Below are 15667 nucleotides of genomic sequence, written 5' to 3'. Positions count from 1 at the left end.
GATACTAAAAAATTCCAAAGATATATTAGAGTACTAGTACATACAATCTAAGACTCTTTCATCTTGCACTAGTATAAAACATTTAACTTTTCTACATTTTACACAAGTATTCCCCATTCCAAATTTAAAGACAAATTGAAAGAGTATTGCTTTGTTTCATAAAAAGAACGTAGGTACAAGTACCTTGTCTTAGGGAGGGATAAATCCTTCTTTGTAAAGGATCACTCTGATTCAAACAAAAAAATCTCTGAAACTGACATTATCAAGATTCTTGATTTCTTGATTGACAACCTATTTGCTACGTTTGTAGGACCTGTTTTTCAAAAGACTGTCGGCATTCCAATGGGAACCAATTGTGTCCCTCTTCTTGCCGACTTGTTTCTTTATTATTATGAGGCTGACTTCATACAGGAACTTCTTAGGAAGAAAGATAAGAAGTTCGCAATATCCTTAAATTTGACTTTCCGCTATATAGATGATGTTCTCTCACTAAATAATTCAAATTTTTTGACTATGTTGATCTCATCTACCCCATCGAACTAAAGATAACGGATACAAGAGATACAATAAGTCGGCCACATTTCTTGACTTACATCTTGTAATTGACAATGAGGGTTAGTTGAAAAGAAAACTTTACGACAAAAGAGATGATTTCAGCATCCAAGTTATGATCTTTCCATTTCTAAGTAGTAACATTCCAGTAGCGCCTGCATACGTAATATATAGCTCCTAATTGATACGATATTCCTGTGCTTTTATTTCCTATCATTATTTCCTTGATAGAGGGTTGCTGCTCATTAGAAAGCTGTTTAACCAAGAGTTCCAAATTTAAGGGGTTTGAAATCAAACCCCTTAATTTCACTGACACCTTCACGAGTTGGCTGACAGTTATGGAATAACCGTTTCACAGATGATATCGGATATGTTATTTACGTCGTAACTACAATCCCCTTCCATTTTCATGAATGTGACCTACCAAATTAGACTATTTACCGGGTTTGTAATAACATGAGCAACACGAGGGTGCCACATGTGGAGCAGATCTGCTCACCCTCCAGATCACCTGAGATAACCCCCACTTTTTGGTGAGGTTCCTTTTGCATAGTCTTGAGTTTTCTATTTTGTGTCATCTGTAATTTTATTTGTCTGCTTGTCTTTTTCATTTTTAGCCATGGCGTTGTCAGTTTATTTTCGATCTATGAGTTTGACTCCATCTTGTATCTTTAGCCCCTCTTCTATACCATGGGATGGGTTTTCAGATTCCTCACTCACTAACTTTTTGTTTACCAAAATATTTTGGCGTGGGGTTTCATCAGTGAGCAGTAGCTCGCAGTTTCACTTGTTTGGTCTCTTGTGTATAGTTGTCTCGTTTGCAAATAGTTGATAAATGGTGAAATCAGATTTTACTAATTAAAATAATATGTCTTCATACAAATAAATAGTAAATCATAATTCGCTTCACTTCTTTCACTCTTCGGATCCATAGAGGGTTAGTAAAATCCAGAGGAGATTCGGCCTTCGGTCTCACCCCTTTGAAAATAAATGAACAGTGACATCAGTTGATTTTGAGAATATAGAGTCACACCAAATAAAAGAAATTGACTTAATAAACATGTCATTTGAAACGGAAATTTTTGTGATACTGGTGGGATGCATTGCCCTGTTCAATCTTGTTAAACCCATCTTTTTAGCTCAAAGTTGATAAACATTCGTTGTGAATTTTCCTTGATTTCAATTCACTTTGATGTGTCCTCCTGACAGCTTTAAATGTTTCGAATTTAGTAAAATGTTAACACGCATTCTCTGTTAGACTTGGTACCATTGTATTACTAGTACATATACTGAATGATGCTATGTGAGCGATACATACCTTTGAGTTCCTGGTTTTATGTTACAGAAACAACAAACACAAAAATAACAGTGACGTTTACATCAACTAAATCTTACAAACACACACTACAAACGACATATTCGACGTCAGAAGAAACCAGTTAGAGCAAACGTAAGTTTAATCAATATATATACAATTACCAACGTCAAAGGGTACTATACTATCTAACTTAAGCATATTTTGTTAAATGTTTGTACACAGCAGAGTTAAAGATAATTGAAAGTACGTTACCAAACGGGCAATTCAAAACTAGTTTTAGAAAAGACATCATGACTAATAGAAGCACGAAGAAAAGACGAACAACAGCTACCAAAATACAACACCAAATAAACTTGGAATAACAAGAAACATACAAAAACTACTTCATGTTTCAGAAACTCTGTATTATTGAGAAATTGAGATAAGACGTGGTACGGTACTTGTCTAACCCAAATTCATGTATTTGGTTTTCATGTATTTGTTATTCTCGTGGTGTTTTGTCTGATGCTTGGTCCGTTTCTGTGTGTGTTACGTTTCGGTGTTATGTCGTTGTTCTCCTCTTATATTTAATGCGTTTCCCTCGGTTTTAGTTTGTTACCCCGATTTTGTTTTTTGTCCATGGATTTATGAGTTTTGAACAGCGGTATACTACTGTTGCCTTTATTTACGAGTGGGGATGTGCTTAGCACGATAAAGCGTGTATTTTTGTTCATGTATGTTATGAAGTCTTCTTTATTTTTTTTTTATTTTTTAGTCTAAAATCAAAGTAAACTACATAAAAACAAGTAAAGACAAAACAATGCGGTACATAGAAAAATGATAAACATACAAAGGACAGTTCGCAAATATTTAAGGTAGATTCATGGTATACCAACGTCTTGGATTTTACTATCGATGTACACAATCAGTTTAATCTGCAAATTTGTAGACAGATGTACAATTTCATTGGTTAGACTGTTAATTTATATGACGAAAACTTGCTGATTTATTGCATTATCCAAAATATCAAAACAAATACCAAAAATTTGTGTTTAAGAATCAATTTTTTCAACATAGCTATTTGAGGGGAGATAACTCGTTTAGTAAAATCATTATACTGGTTTTTTTATTTTTGCTTTTAAGCAAGAAAACAAGTTCGATGACGCCACTTTTTCATTTTATTTTCTTAAAACATATTATGAAACCTGTCTTTTTCACAATTTATTTCAAAATTCTATTTCATAGATTTCTTTTTATGCTCAAAAATGGGTTTTTGCATGATCATTCTAAACAATTTTAGACAATTTTTAACGACTCATAGCTTGCAAAATAGCACGACGACCCATAATTTTTATTATATTTTTGAAAATAGCATAGAAAAATCTTCATTTTAGCAAAGTACTGCTTTACTGAATGTATGTTTCGTATTGAACGGTGCTCAAGGTCAGTGCCATTTAAAGAAGGATTCCATGAAGATGTTCAAGAACAAGATCAAACAAGATGATAAAAGAAACAAAGTCTTATAACCCACTATTAACAAAAGCTTAAAACTGTAACACAACAAAGACAAATTAATAAAAAAAAAAAAACACTTAAAAAAGAGAACAATCAAATGCTTGAAGAAGAAATGCAAAATCGTTCTCCACAACAGACATTTGTAATTTCATAGACAAGGAAGGGAGAATGACATCATTGCTACGACATTATAATACATCAGTAATCACCCGAGACACAACTAGTCTATTACAATGAACTATATTGTGAAGTCTGAAACTGAATTGACATCACGATTATGAACTTAAAAACCCTAATATATAAAGCATACTAGTACTTGATGAGTTGTTGTGAACAACATTTTTCTTACAAGTAAATTATAATGGGAAACGCAAGCCCTGACTATCGTATATACTGGGATTGATATACCTTATAAGCAGTTGTTGCTGAAATATTGTATGAAATGGAAAGTTCACAATAGATAGCTTGTAATCCCTCGTTTGTCGAAAACTTTAGTTCAACCGACTAAAAAATAAATATCACCGTTAAAAATAAATGTTAAAGCTAAATCAAACAAATTGTACTATAATTAATATGAATTATTAGAAAAGTTGTCTGTTTTATCACCTTTTAAGGGATACAGTATGGAGAATTGTCATTGTACGGCCAAATTGAACAGACTATCAATAAAATATATTTAAAAAAACCGGCTGCATGTGTGAGACCCTCATGGGTAGATCAGGTCGTATAACACCCCTATTCGTAAATAAAATAATAAATAATGAGTGTCTCATACTGTTCTGGACTTGAAATCGGTACATAAAAAAAATAAACACCAAGTTTAATTGATATTTTAAAAATATATAATATAATGTGTATGCAGAAAAATTGTCAACTAAAGTCAGTTACCAAGATTTCAAAATAATATATTGGTGTCATTTTTGGTTTGATTTTACACAAATTGGTACCAATAGATGCAGAAATGTCACAGGATAGTTTGTTTAATTGGTTGACATTTTTGTGTGTATACTATATCAATCTGGATGTAATAGAACAAAACAAGAAAACGACCGTTCACATGATGTTAACCGTTTGAGATGTTTCGCATTTGTCATTTCGGGACCTTTCATAGCTGACTCTGTGGTATGGGTTTTACTCATTGTTGAAGGCCGTCCCATGTCGTATAGTCGTTAACTTCTATGTCATTTGGTCTTTGGTTGAGATTTTCCTCTTTGGTAATCATACCACGTCTTCTTTTTTGTATAAGCATATCCCTATTGTACTTCAACATATTTAGAGATAAAATTAAGTATCGGCAAATGTTCAATAACTTCAGACAGACAGACAGACCAGAAAGTGTACACACGTTAAAACTTGTCGCTGTCAAGCTGATAAGCAAATATGAAGTCATTCAGTAAGGTTATTTCTCAGAAAAGTAACAAACATATTGTTATACGATCGAACAGAAGAACAAACGAAGTGTTTGCAGTATAGCTCTACTTCTAGACAAACAAGTTAGCTAATAATTATACATATAAGCCGTATAAATGTAATGTAACTTATGTATTGATAAAGACATCATTCAATATAGTTCTCTAATAACGGCTGCTGTACTTCCAATATAATGATAAACTACAACTTCATTTTCGGTCGATTGAGGCAATTAGAAATTGCACGAAACAGCTTTAACTATGAAACAAGAAGTATTCCCTGTAATTTAAATTTTAAAGGTGACAATACGGTACCGGTTTTGTCATTGTTGAAGGTTATATGGTTGTCAATTAATGGTACCACCCACTTAATTTATAGTTGGTTCATATTTTGACATGGCAGGGCCTTTGACATAATGTTGTCTACCCTCTTTCAGTACATGAATCAATTTCGAACTAATGTCGGACGGAGATGCATCTTTATACTTCTATCAGATTTTTCGTTTTTGCCGTACATCTGACAAAGTAATCTCCTGGAATCTTTTTTTTATCTTATTTTTTATTATGAAAAAGGTCCTGTCCAAATTTCGTTTCCTAAATGTTTAGCACAAATGTTTTGCCATTTTAGTAGTAACCATCTTATAAATTTTATGATAAAAAGTATCAACGCTTAGTGGAAAAAAACCTGCATATACTTGACAGCATATAGTCTTGTACGACGGGAACTATTACACGACGTTGTTGCGATTAAAACTTAATATAACGTAATTTAGCGCCATACTGACAATCGTCGTAAAAAATCAAGGTATGTGGCTTTTATTGAAAAAACAAGCACATGGACCCCCCTTTTTTTTTGCAAGCAATCAAGTTCTGTGTCAAGATCACTCCGCCAAAATTTTAAGAAAAAATCAACGATCAATTTTTTTCTGCACTTCCGAATAGTCACAAAAATATGATCAATTTCTTTACTTCGAATATAGCAATCTAAATCGGGAAAATAATAATCTGCTTTAACCTTAAACTTGTTTCAGCATGTAAATGCAATGGATCAAGGGAACATTTTACCAAAAAAACGGATTAGTTATGGCTTTTCATTCAAAAGTATTGTTAATTTCTTTTAAAGTCCTTATTTATGAAATTTCAGGGATTTTCTTCCAAATATACAAATTTCGAACCAAATTATCACAAAAAGTAAGTCATGATGGTACTTTTTTCTTTGCATATTTCAAAAGTACACATTGAAATTGAACTTCTACCAAAATTTCAAGAAAAAAAAATTTGAGGGATCTCTACTGTATCGTATGCCCTTAAAAGTCATGTGTACTATTGTTTGTCTGTTTGTCTTTTTATATTTTTAGCCATGGCGTTGTCAGTTTATTTTCGATTTATGAGTTTGACTGTCCCTCTGGTATCTTTCGTCCTTCTTTTACAAGTCCTATAATTCGATCTTTTTCAATCTGTATTCTGTATTCTGCGTAGATATCTTTATGCACTACAATTTATACATTATGCAAGGCCTAAATTGAAATAGTGTTTGTTTGCCCTTTTCCGACCCTATGTTTTGAAACAGGGTAGGTAGGTAGGTAAAATATTTTATTTTTTTCCCCAAAAAAATAACTTGGCTCGGTATATTATTTGTCATGGGTAGGCAGGTAGGTATAATATTTTATTTTATAGATACAAACTCTGCATAATGTCATTTGTGTCCGTTTTGTTTTTGCAAATAAGTTTTCTGGGACTATTAGTTTTAAAAAAATATCACGTAGAATGTGGAGCTAATTCATATGCACAGTACTATTTTGTTTTCAAATATCAAAATATAGAGCTGTGCCGCATATCTTCAACGTTTATGTGCCTGGAACTTTGAAGAGTTTGAACTTGCACTTATATTCTGCACTACGTACCTTGTATGCTTACCTTAAGATTTTCTGTAAAAGATAACTTTGTACTGATAAGATATGTCCAGGCAGACATACAATACTAATAGAAAAAGTCCCTAGAGTGTTAAAAACATCGTGTGTGCCTTTGTTTCCAATAAAAATGGTACAAGACTTAAAACTCTGACAATTGTCACGTATTTTACATCGCATTTATAAATGATCTGTATGGACAACTTGGCGATTTTACTGCCAGATATTCTCCACTTTACAGGGTTTTGTCACTTTTGATTCATATGACATATCAGATATAAATAATATAGCGGCATCGTTAACATAATCATCCTGATCTGCGGATCACAAAAGGCCATCCCTACATAGAAGACAATGTCCGTTTACAATTTAGTTTGTACACACGTTGATAATTTTGTATCAAACGAACTTATTTGTAAAAGGAACCCTGCTTTAAGTATAAAGGTACAGAGTAGTGTACGTCATATCATGATTTCAGGAAGCGTTCACATGCTGAACATCGATTTCAAACAAATGCTTTGAAACTTCAAATGTTAGTGTTCATGTCAAACGCTCATGTGATACCAAACAGACTGGACCTTATACGTTGAAGATAAAACCCGAGAATTCCGGATAAAATAGTTTTGAGCGGGAAATACAAATATAAGATTTTTGGTAGGAACGAAAAAATAAAATAAAATAAAATCTTGCTGGTAAATACAAATAAAAGATTTTCAGGCGCAACGAATTTATAGGGTCGGTCGGTAAAGGGCAAACAATCAATATTTTAATTTAAGCCCAATAGTTAAACTGAAACGTTTAAATTTTTCCGTTTTATAAATATAAAAAAATACGTTTGTTATTTTCAGCCGACACCAATATTTTGTTTCTGCAAGTGCCTTTATTGGGAGTTATAATTTGTACCCTTGCGGCGATCGCACTGATTACAATTGTCATTTATATTTTATATCGAGAGAGATGTAAAGGTATGTAAAACACTTTAATCAAGGTTATAAAAATAATGTGACAGAGTGCTATTGTTCGTGCACTAGTAGTTAACCTATTTAGAATAGAAAAGTCGAATTATCTCAAAAGTAGGTTTGTATTTAGTCTGGGAAAAATATTGATTGATTGTTGTTTAACGCCATTTTTGCACTATTGTACTTTGTTTTTGCTGTCAATTTTCATTAGAGGAATAAACCGGAGAAACTGGAGAGAACCATCACCTTTGGTAGGAAAACTATCAATCCTGCGCGTGGGAATCGAACTTATAACCTCAGTGCTGATAGGCTAGCACTACAAACCAGTAAAAGTCTGAAATGGTCTATATCTTTACTCGACTGTACTGATTTTTACTCGACCAGTCTGAATTGGTTTAAAATTTACCTGATAGTACTCGACTGTAGTCTGAACCATACTTACTAGTCTGAAGTTGTACTGAACTATTCCAAACCCGTCTGAATCATGCTCGACCTAGTCTGAACCATACTTGACCTCTTCTGAACAATACTGGACCTAGTCTGAACCATACACGACCTAGTCTGCACCATACTCGACCAAGTCGTAACCAACCTAGACCTATTTTGTGTATCTATACATTGTATTTTATCAATTTAGGAACTAGAAATTTGAACAACAATTTCAAAATATAAATGTATTCATTATAGCATTTAAACAAAAAATTCACAATAAACATAATATTACTTCAAATATATATTTATCAACAGTTACACATATATATAACCTTTCAAATACAATAAAACAAGCTGATCAAATTATCCTTAAAATGAATTGTGACTTATGCTTTCAATGTTATTCAAAATTTTGAATCTTTCAGATATATTCTATGGTTACTGGACAATTTTAATAATTTAACCTTAAGCGTAGTATAGATTAATAGGGTTTCATTTGAGGAAAGTCAATAATGCAGTGATTTTTTTGTTTTTGTTTTAATAAAATACATATACTTGTCAAATAGTATATAAAGCAATTTAAGAAATTTAAGAAATGGCACCTGTTTTTTTTTTAACTATGCATTTATATGATCATTATAATTAAACTTCCATAGCAATCCTTGATAACTTTTTATAAAAGGTAATGTGTTCCAAAGTTGCAGTAATCTTTAAAAAAAAATATTTCAATTAGATTTTTATTTTTTTTGGTCAAAATTAAAGGCATGGCATACAAGAAGCTCTTAATAAGGTTTAATTACATCAGTACTTGTGGGTGTTTAACAGGTAAAAAGAAAACCCTACTTTTCTTAAACTTTGTGTATTATCTAACTAGTGAATTCAAAAGGCCTTGCGATTTAAGTTGTACAGGATGTTGCAATTTTGGATGAATGTTATTTAAAATTCAACTCTCTGACCAGGTATGATCTGTTTAATGAGATTAGCCCAAGCAGGAGGTATTAATTTATACACTAATCAGAAGAACAATTTGTATTAATTTTATTAATTTCTTTAGTTTTTTTTTCTTTTTTTCAATTTGATATATATCACATATATATATCTCAAATTATAATGAAAAAGATATTATTAATATAAGGTTGAACAATTTAAGTGATTTTGTTGGCTGTTGCTACATGTACCTCATTAAAAAGATAATTATATTACTATAGTATGTTACCATGAAACCTATGTAGTTTTTATTTAGATATTTTGGAAAACTAAGATGAAAATTAAAAAAAAAAAGAAGTGCCAAACAAGAAGCACCTTAATTAGATTTTATTTCCCTCAGTATAAGTGTAGGTTTTTTAGGAGATAGAAAATCTTGTATTTAACTAAACTCTTAAACTTTGAAAAAGTAGGTCAAGTTCAGGTCGAGAACGGGTTAAGACTTTTTCATAATGGTAGAGTAATACTTCAGACTATTTACAACGTCAAAGATAAGGGTCAAGTACAAATCAGTACAGTCAAGTATGGCTAAGACTGGGGTCGAGTAATGTCAAGTAAAATTCAGACCAATTCAGACTGGTCGAGTAAAAATCAGTACAGTCGAGTAAGGATATAGGCCATTTCAGACTGTTACTGGTTTGTAGTGTAGTAAAACAGAAGTTCGACCCCTAGACCACTATACTTCTTTTGCGATCGCAAATGTGTGAAAAGGTGGATATGTGTATGATTAAACACCACACTGCATAACAAACATGTCACGAGGGATTGTTTTCGAACGGTAATGTAACCTTGTTTTGCTAATCAACAATATCACAAGACTGAAATCCGATGATATGCTTCAGGATGAAATAGTCTATCATTGTATTACTGTTATATGACTAAATTCACGTATATTTGTTAATACTTTGCTTTATCTTCCTTTTTTGTATAGACCACACGCCAATGTACGAAAGTTCAACGATGGGTAAGTATTGAACTGTCTTTGATTATATTCTAATGCGGTTGTAATCCAAATGCAATTTGCAGGTCGAAAATAAACTAACAACGCCATTGCTTAAAAAGAAAAAGATCAAAAGACGAACAATAGTACGAACACGAAACACAACCTAAAAATCTAAAATCATGTTTTCTGCTCTTTGGTCGGGTTGGTCGGTTACGTCTATCCGTCAAGCTAGAAATCTTATAAATCTACATAGAAAAAGCAACAACAAAAAATGATACCAACAAATAACAATCAGCCACAGTCAAGATACCACAATATGCTAGCTCGTAATGCAACATAACTTAAAGAAATTAAAGCTTTCTGATATCATGTCTTGACATTTACCGATATTTTACCCTAAAAAATATCAATCAGAAACAAGAAATTATTGAATTCATGGGAGAAAATGAACCATTGTAGTTGTCCCGGCAAATTATAATTTTCTTAAAACAATCATTAGAAGATATCAAGACCTTACATTTTGGGTATCAACTTCACACAAAAATCAGGATGGTCTAAAAGTATATAATCTAGATACTGACATTGTTTGTCATCTTATTAAGTGTTAAAGTGTTTCTTTTTTGTCTTTTTAAATTATCTAACTTAACTGTTTATGCTTTTTTTCGTAAAGTTCTTTTGGCTTGGTTCGGTACTTATACCTCCCGACATTGTGTTATTTCGCTATGGTCATAATTTGTATTATTGTCTTTCATTTATTCTTATGTCCTTTGTTTGTATGCCCTTTTGTTTTTCTTTGTTAGCATATTTGTTTGATCTAAATTCAATAGTGATTTTGATTGTAACACAATGTTGACTGTTGTGCCCCGATTATTGACATTTTTACCTATAACGTCTATTTGTTCTGTTCACACATGGTTCTCAATATAATGGAATATCGGCGCCTGTCATATAAGTGAGAGGTTAATATAGCTATAAAACCCGCTTTAATTCTTAGATTTCTACATGAGTAAATGCCTGTACCAAGTCAGGAATAGGACAGATGTTTTCCATTCGTTTGATATGTTTAAACGTTTGATTTTGCTTTTAATTAAAACAGAGGCTTTCCGTATTGAATTTCCTAGTAGTTTGGTGGGTTTTCTTTTGTTATTTTATTTTCTATTTGTTCTTCGAGTAACCAAAATCTATAAACTGGAATGCTATGGATGGTTAAAAAGTTACATACTATATTTAGCGGGGGAAATTTAAAGGATAAATGTTCGGCTTATTTCATTTTGTACTGTTTTGCCTTCCAATACCCCAATTGAGTTTTATATTTAATACATGAACATAATATTTATATATCAGTCTTACTTACGTTTTGTAGAAAATGCTGGCGATGTGATGGAGTATGATGTTTTAGAATTACATAATGTCTCTGCCATACAGTGAAAGTCTTGGACGATCTCAAATCATAGTTTGTTCCATTTGCCGTCTGTAATATGTTGTGTCTTCAAATTGCTATTGTTTGTAATGTAACTCGTGTCTGATTATTTAAGGTGGTACCTAACACTACAGGGAGATAACTCTGTAAAGTCAGCTAAACGTTTTAAGTACATTGTGTTGTAAAGGGAATATTAATCTTCTCAATGATCAAAATTGGTGTTTGTAAAACGGCTATATAACCAGTGTAATTTTTCTGACAAAACGGTTGGTTTAAAATTTTTGAAATTTTTGTATTTTTGTTAAAGGGTCAAAGTAAATACATTGTCCAAATTTTATGAAAATTAAACGAGCCAAATTAATTTTAGTGAAAGTGTTGGGTACCACCTTAATCATTTTACTTAATATTTACTTAATATTATAAAACCAGTATCAATATAATTTTTGAACTTAAGCTATGCTGTTTCATGTGTACCGAAGTTGTTGCATAAATAAAACAGAACAACTGATTTAATTTGGTATTCTTTAGTCAGTAAAACGATCCTGTTCATTCGTTGAAACGTAGTAATTTACTTGGAAGACGACTCAGTTCAATCAACCCTTTTTGTAAATATCAAAGAATCCTAGAGTCGATCCCTTTTAGTGAATTTATTGAAAAAAAATATTTGTTTATCTCTCCTGCGACGATATCACAGAAGGCAGAGTTAGATGTCCTTTTAACATCTCTAGCATCTGCAGTTGCAACAATTGTTAAGGGTGTGATTGTGTTACACAGGCGTGGAATATCTCTATATTAGCGGTATAGCATTGTGTATAATAACCCGAAATGTGGAATTTTAATGAACTATATACTGTCCATGTCTCATGTTCCTATTATATTATTGGACCAGTTATAAATAATTTTTATGTATTTCTTTATAAATGTAGGACTCTAAAGTGCGATGGTACTCTAAAGGGCGATGGTCTACGCTTAAGTACGATGGTGTCTCACGCTAAAGTGCGTTGGTTGTTTGTTCGGTAAAGTACAATGGTGTATCACACCAAAGTGTGATGTGGACAAGGGTAAGATCCGAAGTATTAAAACATCGAGGTTTAAAAAGTCTTTTTGCAAAAGCTATTATGCTTAGGTAAAACATATGTGATAAGTTTTACAATTTACCGGTAGGCGGAAGTAATTGTTGTATTTGTTTCTAAATTAACAAGTCCGACCAAGTAATAAATTAATTGCTATAAAGATAATTTATGTTCTGCCAATATTATATTTGATGTAAAATGAATTTTTAACAATTCGGAGCGTATTGAATGTTTGGATAATTGTGTAGATTGCCGTTCACACTATTGTTACAACCTCCCTTACATTTGTCATTGAAAATAAAAAAATCCCTAATTCGTTCATTGTCGAATATGCAACATTTATTTGCATAAGCTTAAATCTCAATGCGACATTAATGCAATGTTCGCCGAGCTTTCTCCTTTTCGTACTTTCCTACATTTTAACGGGGATCACAAAGTCAACTGCCGCATAAACAATGATTCGAATGTATCCGTTCGCTTCAAATAGAAAAATGATAAGTATGCCTATACTGTTTTGTATTTATATAGAAATGTTCGACTTTTTTCAGCACTCGAAAAAAATAAACATTGTGATTCAGACGACAAAGAACGGTTAAATTCAATCAATTACTCGTAAGTCATGAACATATGGTGTAAAAATTGTTAATCAAATATTCATAATATCATTTTCCGGTATGTTTATTTTTAGTTTATAAACAACTGTTAACGTCATTATCGAACTACATTTTTACGTCTATATTTTCCCGAACCATCGCACTTTAGCGTATGGAACCACGTACTTTAGCGTACACCATCGCACTTTAGCGTGACCATCGTACTTTAGCGTCCCCATCGCACTTTAGAGTCCTACATATATATATGAGTCCTTTTAATGTACACTTTAAGCTGTCAACTAAATCCTATGACCATAGGACTTATAAAGATAAGAAACAGGCAAGAAACATTCGACAAATCCTAATAAAGGAGTATTAGTTTTAGTACTGCGCTGGTCTTAGTGGCTTGCACTATAGACTAGCACAGTGGATACCCTTGTTCAAAATACTTATACTTTTATAACTTTAAAGTATCTGTTAAATTAATAAAACATGATATTTTAAACTGAAAATAATTTGGAAAGTTCCCCTGTTAGAATGTCTGGAAGTAAGGGAGAAATGGATAGAATAGTTACAGAGGCTAGATTCGAAATGAGAAGCTTTTTAGACCAATGTATGTCAGATTTCACTAATAGAATGCAAGAAATGTTCTCAAATTTTGAAACGAGACTTGTCTCAACAATCTCATGTAAACCTTCCGAAAATAGTAGTAGGGACGTAGTCAGTTCCTTTACACTTTCTAAAGGAAGGGATGACATAAGTAATAACAGTAATTCAGTTGATAGCGGTAGGTCAAATGTCAACTATGAATTGAGTTGTAAAATAAAACCCCAAGTTTATGACGGTAATGTTGATTTAGAAGAGTATTTAACTCATTTCAATTTGTTAGCAGAATTGCACAATTGGAACTCAAAAACAAAAGCCTTGTTATTGGCTTGTAGTTTGTCTGGCGGAGCACGAGCAATTCTAAATGAAATCACGGAAGTCGATCGTCACGATTGTGACAGTTTGGTGACGTTTTTTAAGAATAGGTTTGGTTCAATCAATAGAGCTGAAGTGTTCAGAGCAGAGTTACAAACACGAGTACGATTTAAAAATGAAAGTATGCCTGAATTAGCTCAGGATATTAAGAAACTACTTTAGCACCGTCACCGAAACACGTAGGGCTTATCCGGGTACCTCTCCACTGGTTAGGGACACATTAGCTTTAGACTCTTTTATTGATGCAATACCTGAGACAGAAGTACGTCTCAGATTAAGAGAGGTTGGACCAAAATCAATAAATGAGGCAGAACATATTGCTGTTAGACTCGAAGCATTACGAGTTGCCGATATACAGAAAGGTCGAAATGTTCGCATTGTTGATATTATAACCGTTCAAGAGCCTGATCTGAAACGGGAAATAAATGAAATCAAACAAAGTATTAAATCTTTGACGAGTAAAGTACTTATTATCAAAAATCAAAATGATCAGCAATTCCGTGGAGATAATAATTATACAAGGAAATAAAAATAATTTCAATAGATATTTTAACAATAGAGGAGCATTTCGTCGTTTGGAAAACGGACAAATGTCCAGTCAGGAGCGAGCATGATTTCTCGATACTATAAATACTATTATTTTAATATTGTGTTGTGCCAGCAAGACGGTTGTTCTTTTTCGGCAACTATAGATTTATATATGTAATAAAAAGTTCCTACGCTCGTTTAAGTTGGGGCTAGTGTTTTATTTTGAAGATAGATTTGTTTTGGACAATTATTATACCGAAACAGATCTTATATGTATAAATGTTATGTTGATTTCTTTTTACTAAGGATTGTTAAATAATCAAAGATAAGGTTAGCCCTTGTCTCAAACAAGCCTCTTGCTGTAAAATCCTCGTAGCAGAGATTTTGAAAGTTCCGCTCTAGATATAAATAATTAATAAAGACAAGGCCTGCAGTGGCGCTAAATACTATTTTGTTGCAATTTGTTTAAAACTTATGAACACTTTTAGTGAATATACTGATCTGTACTGGTCATTTCTAGTGCAGAAATTAAAAAAAAAAATAGAAGGTCAGCTGATAATTTGGTTAGAAACTCTGGTTGTAGGTAGTGCTATATACAATTGTTAAGCACACTAGCAGGATGCAAATATATTATTACGATCTTAGTCGGTATCAAGAGAATTGTTCTCAAATCTCGTAAATAGAGTAAAGTATAAAAAATAATTATAGAAAAGTATATGATGTAGAATTGAGCTAGATGATGAAAGCTCAATCCATGACAAGACTGTCTCAGTTTAATACTGAAATGTAGATATTTTGGCTTGGCCAGTCAAATATATACCTTGAAGGTATGATTCTTGAGACTTGAGCAGTAAGAATGTAGTAGACATTTGATCAGAAGATAACGAGAGGTACACAACGAGGCACCTTCCGAAAGAAAGGCTGCGTGTACATGTCATATTTCCCAGATCAGATAGTAAATTAATGTTGTGATTGATTGCTCAAAAGAGATAGACACAGGTTTGACTAATTTATGTTCAGTGTCTATGGAGCAAAGCTTGACAAGAACGGGATTGCTGGAGAAGCATTTTA

At 32.4% G+C, this 15667-nt stretch overlaps 1 long non-coding RNA gene across 1 annotated transcript; it reads left to right on the top strand.

The window, feature by feature from the left end:
- The first annotated feature begins 1903 nt into the window (after positions 1 to 1903).
- Positions 1904 to 11842, top strand: LOC139520787 (uncharacterized). Its single transcript, XR_011663957.1, has 4 exons — positions 1904 to 2002; positions 7532 to 7648; positions 9990 to 10022; positions 11365 to 11842. It is a non-coding gene; the product is annotated as an uncharacterized lncRNA (long non-coding RNA).
- Positions 11843 to 15667: the final 3825 nt, after the last annotated feature.

Source organism: Mytilus edulis, chromosome 4 (genome assembly GCF_963676685.1).
Source record: "Mytilus edulis chromosome 4, xbMytEdul2.2, whole genome shotgun sequence".
NCBI classification, from domain to species: Eukaryota; Metazoa; Mollusca; class Bivalvia; order Mytilida; family Mytilidae; genus Mytilus; species Mytilus edulis.
The sequence above is the reverse complement of the archived record's forward strand: the minus strand, read 5'-3'. Positions and strand labels throughout refer to the sequence as shown.